Raw genomic sequence first — 23,462 nt, forward strand, 5'->3', positions numbered from 1 at the left:
AAAAATATATATTTGGACCAATAACATCTTATATTTGATTACAGAAAGCGTTCAATGCCTACATTAGATTTTGCTGCATAAATCTCGATTTACCTAATCTACCCACATACTAGGAGTCTGGCATATAAAACTTCAAATCTATTTCTGTATCAAGCAACTTCACTTGTGCATAAAAATGCTCCAGGGAGAGATTGTATCTTGGCTTCCATAGCTATGCTTGGTTTTTGAATCACGCACTTTGACAATATCTATACTGGATATATTTTTGTCTTCCGCATATTCCTATGCATTTTAATGGTGTCGAGGGGTGGGTGAGTCTGTATGTGTATACACATACATTTACAGTCTATTGAAATGTTTCAGAAAACCTGTATCTTGAGAAATGACAATCTTTTAGTAAAGCATATTATAATTATAATACATAGTCTGTTACCTTTATTCTGCTGTCTCTTGCACCTGTACATGTGCATTATTAAACACTGAAGTATGAAGTTAGACAAACTTTATGTTGCAATAATGTGGATTATAAAGAACTAAATATATTTAATATTTGCAGCAAGACAGGGTATGGTGCTTGTTATTAACTTGAAGCTACTGATTTGACTGTAGCTTCCCACCCCCACTCCCAGTTCCATTGTTTACTGTGATGCACATGGATTGTCAATTTTTAGATGACATAAATATCAACTGGACCTTGGTAGAGCAAAGAATGACTAAACTGTAAATTGTATTATTGTCCCTCTCTGCTCTCACATCCAGGCTTCTTTTCAAGGCACTTTTAATTTTTATCCTCTGCTGGGGTTTTTTGTTTCATTTTTGTCATGAGATTCATCAATGCAAAAAGTAAGTGGATGATGCCAGTATAAAAGCTACTTGACTAACCAATGTGAAATCACGTAATGATAAAAATGCTTTAAATTCATGGAATTATTTTAATGATCTCAGAGTAATCTTTTCTATTACTGCTTCCCAATAAACTGTAGGCAAAGAAATGTATATATGTCCAGAAAATCATATTTGAAGACTTTCTCTCATATATCTTTTTTAATGTAGACACTTTGGGGGCTATTGTCCCCTTAAATTGCATGTGCAACTTTCTCACTGGCACTAATGAGACACCAATTTCAAGTTATCCAGAAGGATCAGAAAGGAAGTACCAAGGAGACAGACCACTCATGAGATGCCACAGGGAAGACTCCACAGGCAACTTCAGGCAATTAGCTCTATGCACAATTCGTCCATTTTCTCATAAAAACGTTGAAAATTACATATTGCACAACTCATCCAACAGCACACAGCTGGGGACAACCGATGATTTTCTCTCCCAACTCACTGAGGGTAAATCTTTCAGAAAGGAAAGGACTCCAAATAGAGGTGGATATAAACAAAGTAGGAGGGCAGATCCTTGGGTCATACACATTATTTTTATAACTTGCTGATGCTGACTAGCTACCATAAACGTATACTAAACTAACTAGGAATGATCACAGTTAATAAATCTAGGTCATAATTGAACTCAAGCCAATGAATCAATGGATTTACAAAGATACTGAATTAAATCACCAAGTAGTCAGCTCATCAAATTAATAGAGTCAATAATCAAAGCATGAGGTTAATATAATACCTGATTGATTCCTACAAATAGTAACCGCAGGAATTTAAGGAGGTAGCTGTCCAGTTAGTTCTAACTCCTAATTACAGCTCCTTGCCCAGAGCAAGGAAATCCATTGCACTGGTTGAATATTTTAGAACCAAAACCAAACTAATTTACTTGTCAGCCCTTGAAGCAAATTGAGACTCCTCCCATAAGTTACTGCATGTATAGTGGCTATTCTGTTTGCTCCCCTATCAGCCTCATACAGTAGTAATCAGCAACAGTTACTTTCTCTTACAGAATACAAGTTGGTCTTGCTGATGCTTTTCTCTAACCCCCAGGGAGACACTCAAATTATTTTAAAAGCGAGACTTGCATGTTGTATAAGTTTAAGGAATTATTATTAGTGGGGCCATTCACAATGCAAAGTTTGACTGATGCTCATATGCATGTGCTAGTGTTCAAACATACACATTCACATTCATACCCCAGGAAGAGAAAAATGATAATGAGAGACATCTCCCTCTTTCAAAATAAAAGAGAAAAAAATACTTAAGGTAAAAAGAGAGGTTCAAAATCTTCAGCTTCCATGGTCTTTGGACTCATGTATCAACAGGCAGGACTGCAGTGAAGGGGACCAGGCAATAGTGTCACTGGTTGGTACCTCACACTGGTGGGGTCTTCCAAGCCCTTAGCCTGCTCAGACTGGTATGGCCCATGGTAATCTGTCTCCCCTTTCTGTAGGACCAGCCTTGGCTAGTAGGGGGATCAGCCTTGCTTGGTATCATAGTGCGAGAGAACACACAGTCTTCTCCATTCACTTTGACCTTTAAGGTTGCGCTTTTTGCTTGTGCCACCCTATAGCACTTTCCAGGCAGTCTTCCAGGCAAATCAGGGACATCTCAGACCCAAACAACATGTTCCAATCCTTGTTGAGCTGGGAAAGATTGACCAATGGTCAGTTTGGGAAAGTCCATGTTACACTAATAGTTCTTTTACACTATCCAATGTTACAATCTCAGGCCACATGTACTCCAAAAACGGCAAAGTGTGGGACAAACAGGAGACAATTTGGGGAAAGCTTTCCCAGCCTCCCCATTCAGGGTAATGGCTGGAGGGCACAAGTTGATACTAGGCATCTGGTAGAAGGCATTGACACATTCATTAACGAACAAATCAACAGTCATTGTCATTCACCCACACTCTTACAGCTTCATACACAATCTTAGCATTTCTTGAAAGAAATATAGAGGCCTTATGGCAACTGTCATGCGACCCTTTCACCAGACAAGGAATTGGGGGATTAACTGATGTGACTTTGACTGCATGAAGGGTCATGCCTTACTCCTACCAACTTTTAATCTAGAGGAAGAGAGCTGCTTTAAATCTTCTCAATATGCATTAGATCTTCTCAATATCCTCTTAAAAGTTAATTTTCTTTATTTTATCCCAAGCCAAAATTCTCATTTGGGCTATATCTCTTACACCCTGCTTAGGGATGCGTGGATAAAAATTGATGACTTAAAAAAGATCAGATTTTTTTATTTTAAATTAAATTTAAAAGTAAATTTGAAACTATAGCAACCTATGTTAAGGCCTACATTTACTATAGTTGATTAAACTCATTCAAATTAAATAAATAAAATATTAGACAATACATGTTTGTTCCCAAAGTTTTACAGAAGCCAACTCACTGGGTAAGCACTTGGAACCAGCATTTGCTGAAGTGCTAAACTAGCTTGTGATAGCAGTAATCTCTTATGCAAATGCAGAGAGAATATTTTCTTCATTTCAGTTTATTCAACTGGTTTAGTTCAATGACTAGCTCATTCAGAGCATTGAAGAAGCAGAAAAGCTTGTTTTCTTTCAACCTAAATAAAAACTAGATGTGTGGATGAGATCGACTAGTTCTAAAATCCTGAAGGGCATGGTCACCAGAGACGATCAGTTCAGTTCACTAACTACAGATAATACTTCCTTTGTTTAATAAATCAGTTTCAAATGTAAAACACATTGTGATAAACTTTTTATGTATCAAGCACATTTAAGGCAGTGTTGTTTACCTTTATTAAAAAAAATTAAATGCAGTTTTTGTGAATTTTTAATTGAATTCAAATTTTCATCCAAATAAAGCTTAACACAAATCACAAGTAAAAATATTAATCATCTAGTAAATAACAAACACATCATTCCCTGCTTACTAACTTAATAAAAATGTACAAATTAAGAATCTAAATAAATGTAAGCTAAGCTATATAATTGCTTAACTCTATGTAGATATAGTGTATCCACCCAGTTAGTAAAAAGAAGCATCAAATTTAGTGTAAAGGCTAGAGTAAGCTGAAAATCAACGTTTTACTGGTTAGCAACCAGTGTGAATCAACCTTTCTTTAAGAAAATGATTAAAAAGTACAAATGCAAAACAAGAGTTAAAATCAATTATTTAAATCCAGGCTTTCTGCCTGTTGATTTAAATCATGATTAAAATCAGTGATTTAAATCACTTTGATTTGAACAATCCAAATTGTTTTGGGGGGTTTGTGTGACAGATTTCCTGCAATATCTTTGGAAAACTTTATTGAATTAAGTTTAAATAGCTTTTGAGTCCATTGTATTAAATGGTGAGTTATGTACTATTGTGGAATTGTATGTAACGGCGCTGATCCGTGTAAATCCTGGGAAGTGTTAGGAGCTTCAAAGGTCTATTTGAAACCATGTGTCAGATAAGAATGAATCTCTGGGAAAGAGTCAGATGGGTTTCCCAAGAAATCTGTAGTGGGAGGTGCATGCAAATGCACCTCTGGTTATGCAAACCCTCCAGCCTTTTGAAGCTATGCTCTGAAGATAGAACCATTATCTGCCGATTGCCTTTTACATGAGGACAAGATCTAAAGAAAGAATGACCTATTTGTGGTGGTTCTTGTTATGAGCAAAACTTGTAACCACAGAAAAACCCCTGTGTAGAATCTGAGGAACTGACTCCTACCAGAGCTCTTTTTGGAGTTGGGGGGTGAGCTATGGTAAGCTTATTAGCACATGTGTAGGGTCTTTTATTTTTTTTCTCTGTAATGCTTTTCACCTTAAGAATAAATGTGCTTGCTTAGAAAGAGCTATGTGCAGACTTAGAACTACAGGCAATTATGCTGGTTATAGCTTCTGGAGAGAAAGCAATGTGCAGATGCTGGCTATTTAGGCCATCTGGCTTGCTGGGGACAACACAGTGTAAGCAGAGAACTGTTCAGCCAAGAAAAACCCTGGTTAGGAAGGAGAGAGACATGGGTCTTCACTGAAAAGAGATGACTGCTGGGAAACCAGATACCTAAAAATGGGTGCCGTTGGTGGATGATAGAGGGGGAATACATGTGCAGTTGCTCTTAATTGTGACAATATGATCTGAGGGAAATCACAAGGGTGAATTAATGAAATATTTAAGTGGGACCAATAGAATGAATCACTACCAGAAAAAGCTTGGACGCTTTCTGGCTGAACTGTTAATAACAGACACACAGCTTCTGTTTATAGGATGGCCATTGATTCAGCTGTCTCTCTTTTTGTGTTACAAAACTACCATTGACATGTCAGCACCAAAATTCGGAGCTGCTTTTGACTGACACCAGACTAGTGATTGGGCCATATCATTTTTAATGACAGGCTGGCACATATTGCTAAGTGATCTATTTGCAGAGTATTTGAGGTGGGGTTAAAATGCTTAGACATATAACAGGAAGAGAGAAACAGTCTGAGAATTAGAACAAAGAGCTTTTCTCTGTAGTTCTGAAAGTGGTGTGCCAACAGCTATGATTTAGCATCTGCATGTTCCTTTACCACTTAGTATCCCTGTTCAAGAGTGTACCAATGTATTAATAAACTGGACCAGCATGCATATGCATGTGCCTGTGTCTGGAATTCAAATTTTCATGTACTCTCAGAAGCTGTGATAATATAGGTCTGACTTTCAGGTCCATTCTGGACCCTTGTGCCTTCAGATTAGGTGCAAAAGGAGCCCTAAAGTCAGCTGACTTGCATATCCTTTGTTTGCTTCACACCTGTTTAAAGATGGTGGCTTGACTTTCCTCTGAAGAATCTTATGTAATGGATGGAGAGCTGTCAGGGAGCTCATTGTGACTCCCCGATTCTCAGCCATTTCTCCTGGACATAAACTGAAGCTGCAGTGGGGCAGCTTTAACTTATGCACAAGGTCTTTTCTAGCTCTTATGCCAGTTGGGAGTTGGATGGAGTGGAGCCTTCATTCCTCCCCCAAATGCACCAAATTCACACTGGGCAATGGAGTACTGGCTTGGGAGATGATGGAGCTGGGACAAGAGGAGCAGAGCCACCTTTGCCAGCTTTATGTCAGTAGAGATTCCCCTTATATAGTAAGTTCTTCAGGGGCAATTTCTATCTGCCCAAGTTTTATTGTAAGTAGCACAACGGGGACTGGAGAATCTGGTGCAAAGGAAACCCGAAAATCTTGCTTGGAGTATGCACTCCTATGAATGTTTGAAGATCTTCAAATGTGAGAAGACCCATTCCATTATGGGCGGGGTAGGTATCAAGATATTGAAATTTATTGAGTGGTTACCTAGCATCTTTGTAGATTTCCTTGAAGGAGTCTGTGTCTAAACAAAACATAATTCACTACTTTCCGTAAATCTTTTTCTGGTGATGTTACTTGCATTTCAGTGGTGCTATATTCTAGAAATGGCACATCTGGACACAATGGTTGTATAGTGGCAGTTATCAAGATACCTGTTGATCAACCAGAATGCTGAGTGAAATTTAGCCAGTCATTTCTAAATTGTGTAATTATATAAAACTTCTTCATTGAAATGGGGCAAATTGAAAATATCCACTAAATGGGGTATTAACAAAACATAGTATGTATCACTACGCAACCCTCCCTACTCCTGATTTCTGCTGGTAAAATATACATATTTCAGAATATGCCTTTTTGTTATTTTTATCTGTATAGCATTTGTTATTCCCGACATGCACCATACTTTACTAGCATTATTATTGCCTTTTGCAGATTAGTGAGTAAAGGCCACTGTTTTGCTCCAGGCTATTAAATATTGCTTTCTGCATCATCAGTCATGGTAATTCTTAGCAATGATAACAGTGCTTTGGAGTATTTTTGTGACTAGAATTTTTAAGATGTACTTGGTAGGTTCTAATTTTAGAAAAGTGAGAGTGATGATCATGGTTTGATTTGTCTTCATTACAGGTGTACCCTGCAATTTAGATCTTGTCAGTGTTGCAAATTAAAATTGTCCTGTGCTATTTAGCTTGGTTAAATGACATTAATGTCATTGCTTATGCACTATCTGTCACATGGACTTGAATGCTAATCTGAGGCTCATCAGTGCTGAGCTATCTTTGGTGACAGCTACTGTAAATGTACTCTGGGGAGACTGCTTTAAGAAACTGGAAGTTCTTTGAGGTAAATGTTTTGTGGTGCTTCATGCCAATGCATGCTGAGTTATTCAGGATTATATTTAAAACTCACTATTTGCGGGTTGCCATTTTGCAGCCTGCAAATAATTCACTTTCAAGAAAGCTTTGTTTGTTTTACCAAAATCATACATTCAACAAAGATCCAACCTTTAATGCTAGAGTTATTTCACAGTAAAAACTGCAGGAGCCAGCACTTCAGCTTATGCTCTTTGAATTGGACCCAGGCTGCCTGGGTCTGGTAAAAACAAATGAGGAACATTTGATAGCAGAGATTGTTAATGTTTCCCTATGGGAAGACCAACTTCACTCACGCAGGTGGTTATCAGGCTTTATCCAAGAAGCTATCTCTTGCTTACCCACTTACTGCTATATGTCCTCTTTTGAGGAGGCTTAGTGAGAAGGCTGTAGTGAGCAGCACTTGGTGAATAGCTGATTTTTCTGTTTCTCTGTCAGTTCTGAAAAATTATATATATTAAAAAAATGAATGTTCAGGTCAAACTGAATTAAAAAATTTCAAAAAATGTTGACAGATTGAAAGGCCATCTTGAGTCAAATGAAACGTAATTCAACCCAAAATGTTTTGTTTCCAGGCACTTTTGTTTTGTTTTTGGCAATCCCCACTATTGGAGGTTTTAAGAACACCTGTCAGGGAACTTTCCTACCCCACACTTTTATGATTCTATGACTTTTAAAGGGCTAGATTCACAAAATGGCCAGAGGAAGAGGAATGCTGCCTCAATATAACTTTTAGCCCAGTGTTTAGGGCACTTACCTAGGATGTTGGAGACCTGGGTTCTGCCTTATGTGTAGAATGGATTTGAACTTGGGTTTCCTTCCTTTTAGGTGAGTGCCCTAATCACTGGGCTATGGAGTATTCTGGGGTGGGTGGGTCTCTCTTCTGTTGAACCTCTTCCACTTTGTATAAATACTTCAGTAGTCAGTGGGCCAGGGAAATCATGTAAAGACTCTGTGGCCTGGTGGCTAAGACACTCGTGTGGGAGGCCCAAGGTCATGTCTTCATAGACTCATAGAATATCAGGGTTGGTAGGGACCTCAGGAGGTCATCTAGTCCAACCCCCTGCTCAAAGCAGGACCATTTCCGAACTAAATCATCCCAGCCAGGGCTTTGTCAAGCCTGACCTTAAAAACCTCTAAGGAAGGAGATTCCACCACCTCCCTAGATAACCCATTCCAGTGCTTCATCACCCTCCTAGTGAAAACGTTTTTCCTAATATCCAACTTAAACCTCCCCCACTGCAACTTGAGACCATTACTCCTTGTTCTGTCATCTGGTACCACTGTGAACAGTCTAGATCCATCCTCTTTGGAACCCCCCTTCAGGTAGTTGAAAGCAGCTATCAAATCCCCCTTCATTCTTCTCTTCTGCAGACTAAACAATCCCAGTTCCCTCAGCTGCTCCTCATAAGTCATGCGCTCCAGCCTCCTAATCATTTTTGTTGTCCTCCGCTGGACTCTTTCCAATTTTTCCACACCCTTCTTGTAGTGTGGGGCCCAAAACTGGACACAGTACTCCAGATGAGGCCTCACCAATGTCAAATAGAGGGGAATGATCATGTCCCTCAATCTGCTGGCAATGCCCCTACTTATACAGCCCAAAATGTCATTAGCCTTCTTAGCAACAAGGGCACACTGTCAACTCATATCCAGCTTCTCAACCACTGTAACCTCTAGGTCCTTTTCTGCAGAACTGCTGCCTAGCTATTCGGTCCCTAGTTTGTAGCAGTGCATGGGATTTTTTCTTCCTAAGTGCAGGACGCTGCACTTGTCCTTGTTGAACCTCATCAGATTTCTTTTGGCCCAATCCTCTAATTTGTCTAGGTCCCTCTGTATCCTATCCCTACCCTCCAGCGTATCTACCACTCCTCCAAGTTTAGTGTCATCTGCAAACTTGCTGAGAGTGCAGTCCATGCCATCCTCCAGATCATTAATGAAGATATTGAACAAAACCCGCCAACCCTTGGGGCACTTTAGACCAACCGTTGGGGCACTCCGCTTGATACCAGATGCCAACTAGACATGGAGCCATTGATCACTACCTGTTGAGCCCAATGATCTAGCCAGCTTTCTATCCACCTTATAGTCCATTCATCCAGCCCATACTTCTTTAACTTGCCGGCAAGAATACTGTGGGATACCATATCAAAAGCTTTGCTAAAGTCAAGGAATAACACATCCACTGCTTTCCCTTCATACACAGACCCAGTTATCTCCTCATAGAAGGCAATTAGGTTAGTCAGGCATGACTTGCCCTTGGTGAATCCATGCTGACTGTTCCTGATCACTTTCCTTTCCTCTAAGTGCTTCAGAATTGATTCCTTGAGGACCTGCTCCATGATTTTTCCAGGGATTGAGGTGAGGCTGACTGGCCTGTAGTTCCCCAGATCCTCCTTCTTCCCTTTTTTAAGATGAGCACTACATTAGCCTTTTTCCAGTCCTCTGAGACCTCCCCCGATCACCATGATTTTTCAAAGATAATGGCCAATGGCTCTGCAATCACATCCTCCAACTCCTTTAGCACCCTTGGATGCAGCGCATCCGGCTCCATGGATTTGTGCTCATCCAGCTTTTCTAAATATTCCTGAACCACTTCTTTCTCCACAGAGGGCTGGTCATCTCTTCCCCATGCTGTGCTGCCCAGTGCAGCAGTCTGGGAGCTGACCTTGTTCGTGAAGACAGAGGCAAAATAAGCATTGAGTACATTAGCTTTTTCCACATCCTCTGTCACTAGGTTGCCTCCCTCATTCAGTAAGTAAGGGGCCCACACTTTCCTTGACTTTCTTCTTGTTGCTAACATACCTGAAGAAACCCTTCTTGTTACTCTTACCAACTCTTGCTAGCTGCAACTCCAAGTGTGATTTGACCTTCCTGATTTCACTCCTGAATGCCTGAGCAATATTTTTATACTCCTCCCTGGTCATTTGTCCAATCTTCCACTTCTTGTAAGCTTCTTTTTTGCATTTAAGATCAGCAAGGATTTCACTGTTAAGCCAAGCTGGTCGCCTGCCATATTTACTATTCTTTCTACACATCGGGATGGTTTGTTCCTGCAACCTCAATAAGGATTCTTTAAAATACAGCCAGCTCTCCTGGACTCCTTTGCCCCTCATGTTATTCTCTCAGTGGATCCTGTCCATCAATTCCCTGAGGGAGTCAAAGTCTGCTTTTCTGAAGTCCAGGGTCCATATTCTACTGCTCTCCTTTCCTCCTTGTGCCAGGATCCTGAAATCAACCATCTCATGGTCACTGCCTCCCAGGTTCCCATCCACTTTTGCTTCCCTACTAATTCTTCCCTGTTTGTGAGCAGCAGGTCAAGAAGAGCTCTGCCCTAGTTGGTTCCTCCAGCACTTGCACCAGGAAATTGTCCCCTACACTTTCCAAAAACTTCCTGGATTGTCTATGCACCGCTGTATTGCTCTCCCAGCAGATATCAGGGTGATTAAAGTCCCCCTTGAGAACCAGGGTCTCCCATGAAGCAGAAGGGAGAATTTGAACCTTGGTCTCCCACAGCTTTGGTGAGTGCCTTAAGTGTTGAGCTAAAAGTTATTAGGGAATGGCCTCTTCTGGCCATTTTGTGAATCTAGCCCAATATTTTTTTCTGGCCAAAACTATTCAGGAATTTGTGTCAAATTCACAAATAGTTTGGGGTGACCTAAACTGGGAATGAATTATTCTCTGGAAAAATTCACTCAGCTCTAGTAGTGAGGCTACTTAGGTGTCATCTGGACCATTCAGATTGCTTGGATTCCTTTTAGTCAGGTTTTAGATCTGCTTTAGGGTGTTGCATAGAAACAATAGTGGTCTTGTTTGTTGAAATCTTCCCTGAGCTTTGGACAATGCAATTTGCCATGAGGCTTGATGTAATTAGTCATGGTGTTTTGTTAACTATTACCTGTCTTACGGTTCTGTAATTGTCCTCATTACCATAGTATTTGAGCACCTGGTGTAGTGGCTGGATGGGGTAGGTGGAATTCTTTTGAATGAGGGTGGGGTTGGGGGCTCCATTCTTTCCATTCTGGGAGAACCAGTAGAGAGGTTTGGGGCAATTGCTCATCTGGCCCAAGTAATGCCTTGGATTCCAAAAGGCTCTGTTTTGACACCTCTTCTGCTCAACATTTATGTAAGGTCCCTAGGGCAGATTGAGAAGCATTTTGAAGACATGGTATCATCAATATATTGAAGATAAACAATTCTGAGAGTAAACAGTTCCAAACCACCTAAGTGATTGAAATGAGTGACAGAAAAGTCCAACACACCTCTGAACTACATACTAACCCACAGAATCCTTCCTACCAACGCTATAATAAAAAGGATTCTGCATGGACTCCTCCTGAGGGTCGAAACAACAGACTAGACTTCTACATAGATTGCTTCCGTCACCGTGCACGGGCTGAAATTGTGGAAAAGCAACATCACTTGCCCCATAACCTAAGCCGTGCTGAACACAATGCCATCAACAGCCTCAAGAACAACTCTGACATCATAATCAAACAGGCTGACAAAGGAGGTGCTGTCGTCATCATGAATAGGTCGGAATATGAACAAGAGGCTGCCAGGCAGCTCTCTAACTCCACATTCTACAAGCCATTACCCTCTGATCCCACTGATGATTACCAAAAGAAACTACACCATCTGCTCAAAAAACTCCCTGAGAAAGCACAGGAACAGATCTATACAGACACATGCCTGGAACCCCGACCAGGTGTATTCTATTTGCTACCCAAGATCCATAAACCTGGAAATCCTGGATGCCCCATCATCTCAAGCATTGGTACTTTAACAGCAGGATTGTCTGGCTATGTGGACTCTCTCCTCAGGCCCTATGCTACCAGCACTCCCAGCTATCTTCGAGACACCACTGACTTCCTGAGGAAACTACAATCCATCAGTGATCTTCCAGAAAACACCATTCTGGCCACTATGGATGTGGAAGCCCTCTACACTAACATTCCACACAAAGATGGACTACAAGCCATCAGGAACAGTATCCCCGATAATATCACGGCTAACCTGGTGGCTGAACTTTGTGATTTTGTCCTCACCCACAACTATTTCACATTTGGGGACAATATATATCTTCAAGTCAGTGGCACTGCTATGGGTACCCGCATGGCCCCTCAGTATGCCAACATCTTTATGGCTGACTTAGAACAACGCTTCCTTAACTCTCGTTCCCTAACGCCCCTACTCTACTTGCGCTACATTGATGACATCTTCATCATCTGGACTCATGGAAAAGAAGCCCTCGAGGAATTCCACCGTGATTTTAACAATTTCCATCCCACCATCAACCTCAGCCTAGACCTGTGCTAATAAACGATGGTCACATAAATACCACCCTATACCGGAAACCCACTGACCGCTATACTTACTTACATGCCTCCAGCTTCCATCCCAGACACACCACACGATCCATTGTCTACAGCCAAGCTCTAAGATACAACCGTATTTGCTCCAATCCCTCAGACAGAGACAAACACCTACAAGATCTCTATCAAGCATTCTTAAACCTACAATACCCACCTGCTGAAGTGAAAAAACAGATTGACAGAGCCAGAAGAGTACCCAGAAGCCACCTACTACAGAACAAGCCTAAAAAAGAAAATAACAGAACACCACTAGCCATCACCTACAGCCCCCAACTAAAACCTCTCCAGCGCATCATCAAAGATTTACAACCTATCCTTAAAGATGATCCCTCACTCTCACAGATCTTGGGAGACAGGCCAGTCCTCGCTTATAGACAGCCTCCCAACCTGAAGCAAATACTCACCAGCAACCGCACACCATACAACATAAACACTAACCCAGGAACCTATCCTTGCAACAAAGCCCGATGCCAGCTCTGTCCACATATCCATTCAAGTGACACCATCATAGGACCTAATCACATCAGACACGCCATCAGGGGCTCGTACACCTGCACATCTACCAACGTGATATATGCCATCATGTGCCAGCAATGCCCCTCTGCCATGTACATTGGCCAAACCGGACAGTCTCTACGCAAAAGAATAAATGGACACAAATCTGACATCAGGAATCATAACATTCAAAAACCAGTGGGAGAACACTTCAACCTCTCTAACCACTCAGTGACAGACTTGAAGGTGGCAATTTTGCAACAAAAAAACTTCAAAAACAGACTCCAAAGAGAAACTGCTGAACTTGAATTAATATACAAACTAGATACTATTAACTGTGGCCTAAACAAAGACTGGGAATGGTTGGGTCATTACACCAATTGAATCTATTTCCCTATGTTAAGTTCTCCTCACACCTTCTATGGGCCATCTTAATTATCACTTCAAAAAGTTTTTTTTCCTCCTGCTAACAATAGCTCATCTCAATTGATTAGACTCTGCCTGTTGGTATGCATACTTCCACCTTTTCATGTTCTCTGTATGTATAAATATCCCCTGTCTGTGTGTTCCATTCTATGCATCCGAAGAAGTGAGCTGCAGCTCACGAAAGCTCATGCTAAAATAAATTTGTTAGTCTTTAAGGTGCCACAAGTACTCCTGTTCTTTTTGCGGATACAGACTAACACGGCTGCTACTCTGAAACCATACATGATTGAGTGATTGAAAGTCCATGGGACTTAGGCTCCTTAGTCACTTAGCCATTTTTGAAAGTTTTACCATCTCTCATTCTCATCTGACCCAGATGGTACAGTTGATGTGCTTTTCAGTGTCTAGACAAGATATGGGCATGCAGAGCAGCCAACTGGCCAAGGTACAAGTCAGAGAGGTAGCAAATGATACAATTACATTGGAGAAGCATTTGGAGTCTATGGCAGGAGATGTTCTTGTTCCCTTTAGTGAGAGATTTTGCCTACATGTTGCCCAAGTATCAGGGATGGTCTTAAACTCTATTGTTGATGGAGTTCCAGGGGATGCCAGTGGCCAAGAATATCTCTGTTCATCTGTGTCTGGTGAAATGTTGTTGTTTTTTTTAGATCCAGACCAAACCACCATCATCCATGTTTTTATAACTTCCAAAGTGTATGTTTACAATGTGCTGTACATGGAATTGCACTTAAAGACCAGTCAAAAGCTGTAGCTGATTCAGAATGTGACTGCTTGTTTAGTTCAGTGTTAGTTAAAGGGAACATATGATAGTTCTTTTCCACAACTGCACTGACATCTTTTTTACTTCAGGAAACAATTCAAGGTATTGACTTTGGTCAAAAAATCCTGTTTAGCCTGCGTCCTGGCAATTATCTCACTCCCCCTAGTCAACAGTGGCAGTACACATCAATTGAGGTGCAAAAGATAGACTTAATTATGAGTTTTCAGAAGTTTAAAAGGGTCTAAAATTATATCTGATTAAATGGTGTGTCCTAAGACTTGTTGATAGGGTGCATGTTTATAAATCTAAAAATAAGGTGCAATAAGGGCCCAATTTTACTCTCAGGTGTATGTGTACCTGGCTCATATGGGCTTCAATGGGAGCCCCTCATCCATCCAAAGGTGGAATTTAGGTAACAAGAGCCCCAAATGTGCAACTTCAGTTCAGGAGATGGGTCTAGATTTATAACATTAAATACTCAAAACTATCCCTGCTGTATGTGGGAGGGGCAAATCCACTCTCCAATGCCCAGTGTGAGTGCCTTGGCTGGGCTCTGGAGAGGTACTTGAGAAAAACAAGGAATCATCCTTCACTGCCCCAGGTTGGGGAGCCCTTGCAGAGCCACTCTTTGGCTGGTACTGTAGCACGCAGGTTACAAAAGCGTCCACTATCTAAATGTGTCACGTCCACTCACTGAACATCAAAGTGAACTCTGCTCCTAATCCTCCGACCCACTTGTGCAGTGATATTTCCCTAGTTCCAGTGTCAGGAGACACTCCTGGCTCTGTGAAGGCAAAGGAAGGATTCACCACTCAGTGAGTAGTGGGGCACAGAGATTTTGTGAGAGGTGATGGCGATGGAATCTTGTAGGCAACAGCTGGATCATCAACCCAGTGAAAATTGAGGTGGTACTAATCAGAGTTAGTCCAGAAAGAAGAGCTCATGTGGCTTGAGTTCCCAGGATGAGGAGCAAAAGGAGATGATATGGATTGAAAGACTGGAGGATTCCACAGATTTTATATTATTGGACAGAGATTTCTTTTCTTTTTTTTTAATGAACTACACTACAGGGGTTTTGGTTGTTGTTCTTGTTGCTTTTTCTTTCCCCTCCTCACTTTCATTTTCACAATTCAGTGACCAATAAACAATATCTTATACACTTCTAATTTATGTGGGAAAAGAATCCAAAATAAAATCCTGTAACTTTAATTCTGTAATACAAAGCTTAGTATTTTCCAATTAGTTTAGTTTAGCTGCTTCAGTAAATCTAGACAAAAAGGTTTCTAGATTTACAAAAAAAAAAAAAAAAGGTGTCCAAGTAAATCTGACAGCTCCATGATTCTTCAAGATGGCAAGTGATTTGAAAACATCATCTGGATAGTCACCAGGGTAATTTAGCATGTTTTCATTCCAGGATACTGGGAAACAAATGTACCACTATAAAATGAAATTAATTCCCTTTATTTCTGCTTCAGGAAAAAAAAAGGTATAACAATGACATTACAAAACCAGAAATTCTTTTAACACTCAATGAAATAAACAAATAGAGAATAGTGGGTGTTGGTTACGAGGTGCATAAAAAATGGAATTTGGCCTTCTGACTCCATTTTAGTAAGAATGATAGGGCCTGATTCATCACTGCATTACTCTGCTTTTACATTGGACTCAATTGAGTTACACTGGCATAAAACATGAGTAACTTAATAGTGTATAAACTCATTAAGTCTATAATATCAGCCTGCTTATATAAAGATAGACCATTTGAAATGAGAACATATGCATCCTACATGTATTCTGGCTCCTCCAAAATGAATAGACGCAGAAAAAGGGGATTCTGTTTATGATCATTTAAACTTAACCATATACACACTTTAAGGTTGTACCATTTCTTTTTCCTGATATATAGAGCCTACCACCATACTCAAAAAACTGGAAAATAACTTTCATGAACTAGCCCTCTCACAAGACTATTGGCTCACCAAGAATGACTAGAAGCACAATTTTCAGACCATACCAAAGCAAGTACTTGTTTGTGGAAAGATCACTACCCAGCATAAAACAAATATAACACAGCTGGTTCTTCTAGCTGTAGTCATCATACTGACTGTAAGCAGATTACGGTAATTATAATGGATATTGCAGGAACTTGCCTTCTAATTAAAACGGAAATGAAATTTACAGAACAAATATGCAACAAACCATGCTTTTTGCCATAGTTAAAAAATAAAATAAAAACTTCACAGTGCTGACATATGTTATTTAAGTGCCAACAGTATGCTTAGGAAGACACGGTTCCTTTCCTTTGTGAATTCTAAAGGGACAGATCAAACAATGTAAAATGGCTTTGAGGACAGGAGGGGAGATTCTCAGAGTACAGATGATTTTTTTTATTGGCAGTGTGCACTATTTCTGAGTTAGATTAATTAAAATGAGTTGTCTTGTAAGAAGAAATCTGTTTTTAAAGAGGGATTTGAATGGCAGATTCCTTTCACACACAGCGTGAGAGGGAATTCCACCATGGGAGAAAGCATGAAGAGTGGAAGAAGGTGACAGTGGAAGCAGGAGGAATTGGGGTGGAAAAAGGACCAATACAAGGGACAGGAAGAAATCAGGGCAAAGCTGCAAGCAAGGACAAGCCTTAGATGCCATATTAAAGTGTGTTTGTAACTGACTTCTGTAGAATTGCGAATCCTGTTACAAATCAATGCCAAATATTATTCTGTCGATCATGTGGCTAAACTAAGCTTTGTAATTCCAAGAGGTTTTTTAGATTCTCGCAGCCTGTACTTGGCAGTGCAGGGAGTATGCCACCCCTTTACTCCCATGCTTAGATTGTGACTGCAGTCCCGGGTGACAAGAGCAGGGGTATTTTCTCATTGGAAGATGGACAGAGGCTCTGAGGAGACCTGACTCTGTTCTTGCTACTTGCTGTCCAGAGTAGCCAGCCAGATGTGTTTCATTTGCTGAGAGTGAAATTGACCATTGGTTAAGCTGTTTCAGTGGAGCTTGATTAAATGCTGTGAACTGCTCTGTCCATGTGTCTGAAGCAGTCACTGCAGAAGAACATAAATGTGCACATTCCATTAATAACATTGGGACTTTTGCTGTTAAATCCCTCACTACCTCTTTATTGACCATTGAACTAGATCATTCCTTCTATGGAAAAACCTGCAATGTCACATATGCACAGCTCCCCATGGATGAGCACTCCTCAGGCTTTTGTATTTGGGCTCCATGTGTTTTACCAGAGGCCAGACACTGCCTCTGGCTGGGGTCTCTAGGCATGCTCTTGGGGTGCAGATCCTGTCTATCTAGCACCTGTTTCTGAGAGGTGAGACCCCACACTCCAAATGTCTTGACCCTGGAACTAATGCTGAACTCTCAGACTCTCCCCACACCCGATTCCCGTAGCTTAAGCATATTCTCTTCCAGAACTGCAACCACGTGGATGTTCTGAGTTTACAATTTGACTGTTCATGGACATGCAACAGTGAAAGCAAACAGACACATAGACAGACCATGTAGTATTCCAAACCAAATTACTCTTTTCTTAGGTAGCATAAGAAATACATAGACCTAGGAAAAATAATAACCACATCCTCCCTCAACAGAATCCTCTGAGGAGTCCAGGAATTCCCTCTCCTACACATGACTTCTCTTGTGAATCATGGACTCCCTCTCTTAGTCTATAGTTAGTGTCCTTCTACGCTCCTATCCAAGCTTCCCCTTCTCGCTCTGAATCTCTTGAGTTTACATGTCCCACCAACACCTCCTGGTTTCTTTGTTCTGCTGCAGGGGATTGACCCTTTTCCTATACCTTGCAGAGAAACTTACTTGAATTGGTTTCCGCCAACCCATTGTCTCAATGTGCTGCCACATAAGTAGACAACCATTAAAGTCCTAATAACCCACCCTTTCACCTAGTGTGGGAGGAAGGTGCTGCAGCCCTGATAGCAGATGGCTGACTCCACATTCACACCAAGGCATTCAATGGCCCAACACATTCATAATAACTTCATAACATCAGCCAGAATTCATAAGTTGTACATAGAGAGATTACTCAAACTGTCACATCGGCAGATGGGAAATAATAATAATAATACTTAGTGTAACAGATCCTGCCGGCTGCCGCTAGACTGCTTTGAGGGGAATCCAAGCCTCTGGATCCCTGGGTGTCTTAAGCTTCCCAAGGTTCCAGCAGGCTGCAGTTCTGTTTACTCTCTAGTTCTGTCGGCTACCTCTCATGGAAATGGAGCCGCTTAGGCTCGCAGGACCAGTACTGACCCCAAGATACCCTAGTAGCTTAAACACCCTCTCTCCCATAACTCCAGCCCAAGATAGGAACCTTCTAGGTTACAATGTAACTCTCTCATGAGGGACATGGCAGTTGTGAAGCACATAAAACACAGAGACAGAGACACTTTACACTGATTCTAACACCGTTAGTCATTGATACTTATTTATATAAAGCGTATACAACTTCATCATATCAACCAGAATTCACAAGTTGTACAGACAGAACTCCATCTTCCTGCCTTGCTTTTATATAGAGTTTCCTATCAGCAAATCTCTAACTGCTTTGCAAAGTCTCAGTGTCATTATCACTCATCTCATAGATGAGGAAACGGATGCCCAGGGAGTGAAATGACTTGTCTGAGGTCACACAGTAGGCCAGTGACAGCCAGGAATAGAACCCAGGTCCCCTGAGTCCCAGTCCAGTGCTCTATCTGCCAAAAATATACTTTGAGCTTAGCTTAGGATTTTAAATGCAGTGTCCACATCTCATCATCACTCGATGAGTTAGTGATGGGAGCTTGTGCAAAGGATAGGGAATGAAGCATGAAGCATCCAGCCAGGGTTCTGCTGGAAACATTAGCTCAGCTATGTGAACCTCCCTCAAGGAAAACCATGCTGTCCTCGCTCTGTGCACTTCCCAGGGCCTCTCCCCATTGGCAGCACAACTAATTCATATCCCGCACTGCTATCAGCTCCACCACTGCAGCTGCAAGTTCTTACTCAGTATTTGGAAGGGATCAATATCATAATTATATCTGGGCTATCTTGCCCACACTCTGTACCTCAGTTAACTGATGTATTGTACTGCTTCTCCTGTGCTGGACCAATTTGTGCCCTTAGAATGTAAGCCCTTTGAAGGCAGGACACGTGTTATTTGTTTGGCACTGCTGTCTTAGTGAGCAGCATCATGTAGTCTTACAGTGCTTCATAAATAATGAACTCTTTGTAAAGTCCTCACCTTTCTTTTCAGTGAGTAGCAATATAGCCAAGCTGAGCAGGGTCATCTGAATGATTAATTCCTTCCGAATGACTGCATGTATGGAGATATTTAAACGATAAACCTTGTTTTACAGTGTCAGTAAGGCTTTAGATAGAATAGTGTTTATTCCTGAATGAGATGGCTGGAAGGAGAGAAAAGAAAGACAGACAAAGTTTTATTTTACCATATTTTCCTTTTCAAATAATTTTGCTTATTTCTGGATGTTTTGCTCTTTAGTCTTGTGTCTTAAGGGCAGCTGTCTTTACTCACAGATTAAGCAAGAAGGGTTTTTTGTACACGCGCGCACACACACACACATACACCAGTGTCTAGAGGGAAAAGGAGCATTTTTCTATTGTTCTTATGTTCTTACACAGTTTCTTTTCAATGTTATTCTTTTATTTAGTTTTGATCATTTTGCTCTTTATTCTGGAATCACAGATTAATCAAGGCAGCTTCTTTCTGTGCTACTGAATTAATCAATGTTTCGGAAATCCTATTTTAATCCTTACCAGACAATATCTGGAGGTCCCTTACCAAAGGCTCTTACATAAATTAAGTTGTCATGGGAGAAGAGGGAAGGTCCTTTCATGGATTAAGAACTGGTTAAAAAACAGGGAACAAAGGGTAGGAATTAATGGTAAATTCTCAGACTGGAGAGGGGTAACGAGTGATGTTCCTCAAGGGTCAGTCCTAGGACCAATCCTATTCAACTTATTCATAAATGATCTGGAGAAAGGGGTAAAAAGTGAGGTGGCAAAGTTTGCAGATGATACTAAACTGCTCAAGATAGTTAAGACCAAAGCAGACTGTGAAGAACTTCAAAAAGATCTCACAAAACTAAGTGACTGGGCAACAAAATGGCAAATGAAATTTAATGTGGATAAATGTAAAGTAATGCACATTGGAAAAAATAACCCCAACTATACATACAATATGATGGTGGCTAATTTAGCTACAACGAATCAGGAAAAAGATCTTGGAGTCATCGTGGATAGTTCTCTGAAGATGTCCACGCAGTGTGCAGAGGCGGTCAAAAAAGCAAACAGGGTGTTAGGAATCATTAAAAAAGGGATAGAGAATAAGAAGGAGAATATATTATTGCTCTTATATAAATTGATAGTACGCCCACATCTTGAATACTGCGTACAGATGTTGTCTCCTCATCTCAAAAAAGATATACTGGCACTAGAAAAGGTTCAGAGAAGGGCAACTAAAATGATTAGGGGTTTGGAATGGGTCCCATATGACGAGAGATTAAAGAGGCTAGGACTTTTCAGCTTGGAAAAGAGGAGACTAAGGGGGGATATGATAGAGGTATATAAAATCATGAATGGTGTGGAGAAAGTAAATAAGGAAAAGTTATTTACTTATTCCCATAATACAAGAACTAGGGGTCACCAAATGAAATTAATAGGCAGCAGGTTTAAAACAAATAAAAGGAAGTTCTTCTTCACACAGTGCACAGTAAACTTGTGGAACTCCTTACCTGAGGAGGTTGTGAAGGCTAGGACTATAACAGTGTTTAAAAGAGAACTGGATAAATTCATGGAGGTTAAGTCCATTAATGGCTATTAGCCAGGATGGATAAGGAATGGGGTCCCTAGCCTCTGTTTGTCAGAGGGTGGAGATGGATGGCAGGAGAGATCACTTGATCATTACCTCTTAGGTTCACTCCCTCTGGGGCACCTGGCATTGGCCACTGTCGGTAGACAGGATACTGGGCTAGATGGACCTTTGGTCTGACCCAGTATGGCTGTTCTTATGTTCTTATGTTATGTTCTTATTCTGCTTCTGTTGGCCTGGTGTCAGTGTTAATGCTAAAAGTGCCTTCATTTCACATGTCCTTGATTTCTCATTGCTTGTTTAACTGGTCATAAAATAATTTACAAATACGTAAAATGACCATATAATGGAAGATACACTGACAGTCTAAAACCCAGATTTGAACACCATGACACTTGCCCATCAAAATAGGAGATCTTTCTTTTATAATTAAAAGCCAAAACTTTAGAATTTCTGGAAAGTTACAGGAACTACAGAATTCATTCCTTGAAGCTAGGTCAACATGTTTTGTAGATGACTTATAGCTTAGCTAAAGACTTACTGTCAGTTTGATTTGAAAAAGATGTTATTACTTGAATTTTTATCGTTATTATAATTTACCCATGAACATCTTTACAGGACAATTAATTAGGCTTTAAATATCACAAAAATGTCATATATTGTTACTCATTAAACCATCTTGTACATATTTAATTGTTTTTGTTCAAGATCTATTTGCAGAATGGTCAGTCAAATACTTAATATTCAATTATTTCTCTCGAGATCTGTTTGTTTATTTATTTAATTAATGAGACTTCACACTTTTCTCAGCCTAGCAGACTCAATGACATTTCTTTTCAATGTGCCTCTAAATGGTTGCAAACCCACCTTACAAGGCATACTTCCTTGGGATGATATAACTATCTCTACTTCAACTACTACTTGGAAACAATGACATTCACTTTTATATGAAAATATTTTTTCACTTGTAAAATCTTAAAACTAACAAAATTCTTAAAAATGAGTTGTTCCCAATGACAGTCCTGATCCTTAAAATGAATGCCAAATGAAATATGTGTTCGTTGTAATTACCTAATCAAAACCAAGATATTTTTGTCATCTCAGTATGGTTCCTACTTACAATAATAAATTATTCAAAAAAGTCCTACATTATTTTTAATCTAGAATCAGAATCTATTTTTCTAATTCTTACCTACTTCAGTCCTCCCTACATAAAGGACCTCTTTAAAGGGCAGTGTTACTTCTTAGTTACTTCTAATGTGTTGGGTTCCAGAAGCACATAAGAAACATTGTATGTTGCATGTAGCACAGTTAATAATGTGTATTATTTTATGAGTTATCACTTGTTTGGATGTCTTTCTCTAAAGCACCGAGGCAGATATCTGACTTTGTAGACTGCTGGCATGGCCTATTATGGCATACAGGTTCCTTCCTATGCCTAAATACACCGGAAAGTGATGACATGATACTTATTTATTGAAAGTTGTACAATGTGTTCCTTTGGTCTGTCTTTGGAAGCAGTCTGTGGCCACTATGAGGTTTGAGTAGAGGATATGATAATATTATGGGTGTGAAGGTAGAGAATAAATCATTCACATGGATATTGTCCTTTTAATCCAAAGTCCCCAAAAAACTTGGCACCTTTATAAAATGTCTAAGACTCTTCAGGAATCAGACCCTAAAATGGTGTAAATTGGTGTACCTCCATGGGATTCTGGCCCTCATGTCTGCAACCACCTGTCAAAGCAAGGGCAATCATTAAACAGTATAAACCACAGTAATGTGGTTCTACATGAGTCATGCACAGAAAGTGAAAATTATTATTTTATAGTACCAAAGACATGCTAGACACTTCTACATACAGGGATGAAAACATTGCTTTCGACCTTGTATTATCATTTAAACCTGTGCAAATGGAGTATGCACAGTGGCTTTAAGATGCAATTTATTCCAGTGCTTATGAGAGTTAGGAAGTTTTTCTTAATGTCCAACCTAAACTGCCCTTGCTGCAATTTAAGCCAATTGCTTCTTGTCTTATCCTCAGAGGCTAAGGAGAAAAATCTTTCTCCCTCCTCCTTGTAACAACCATTTATGTACTTGAAAACTGTTATCATGCCCTCTTTCAGTCTTCTCTTCTCCAGACTAAACAAACACAATTTTTTCAATCTTCCCTCATAGGTCATGTTTTCTAGACCTTTAATCATTTTTGTTGTTCTTGGACTTGCTCACATCTTTCCTGAAATGTGGTGCCCAGAACTGGACACAATACTTCAGTTGAGGCCTAATCAGCATGGAGTAGAGTGAAAGAATAACTTCTTGTGTCTTGCTTACAACACTCCTGCTAATACATCCCAGAATGATGTTTGCTTTTTTTTGCAATAGTGTTCACTGTTGACTCATATTTAGCTTATGCTCCACTATGACCCTCAGATCCCTTTCTGCAGTACTCCTTCCTAGACAGTCATTTCCCATTTTGTATGTGTG

The 23,462-nt window shown here is 40.3% G+C and overlaps 1 long non-coding RNA gene across 1 annotated transcript in view; it reads right to left on the reverse strand.

Annotated features, from left to right (window-relative positions):
• Nucleotides 1–16,115: 16,115 nt before the first annotated feature.
• The window catches only part of LOC123378605, an 85,749-nt gene continuing 78,402 nt past the window's right edge, over nucleotides 16,116–23,462 (reverse strand). The window contains exons 3-4 of the long non-coding RNA XR_006582670.1: nucleotides 19,392–19,554; nucleotides 16,116–17,190 (exon numbers count right to left, since the gene is read on the reverse strand). This is a non-coding gene — a long non-coding RNA (uncharacterized LOC123378605). The remainder of the gene's footprint in view (nucleotides 17,191–19,391; nucleotides 19,555–23,462) is intronic.

Source organism: Mauremys mutica, chromosome 1 (genome assembly GCF_020497125.1).
Source record: "Mauremys mutica isolate MM-2020 ecotype Southern chromosome 1, ASM2049712v1, whole genome shotgun sequence".
Taxonomy (NCBI): Eukaryota; Metazoa; Chordata; order Testudines; family Geoemydidae; genus Mauremys; species Mauremys mutica.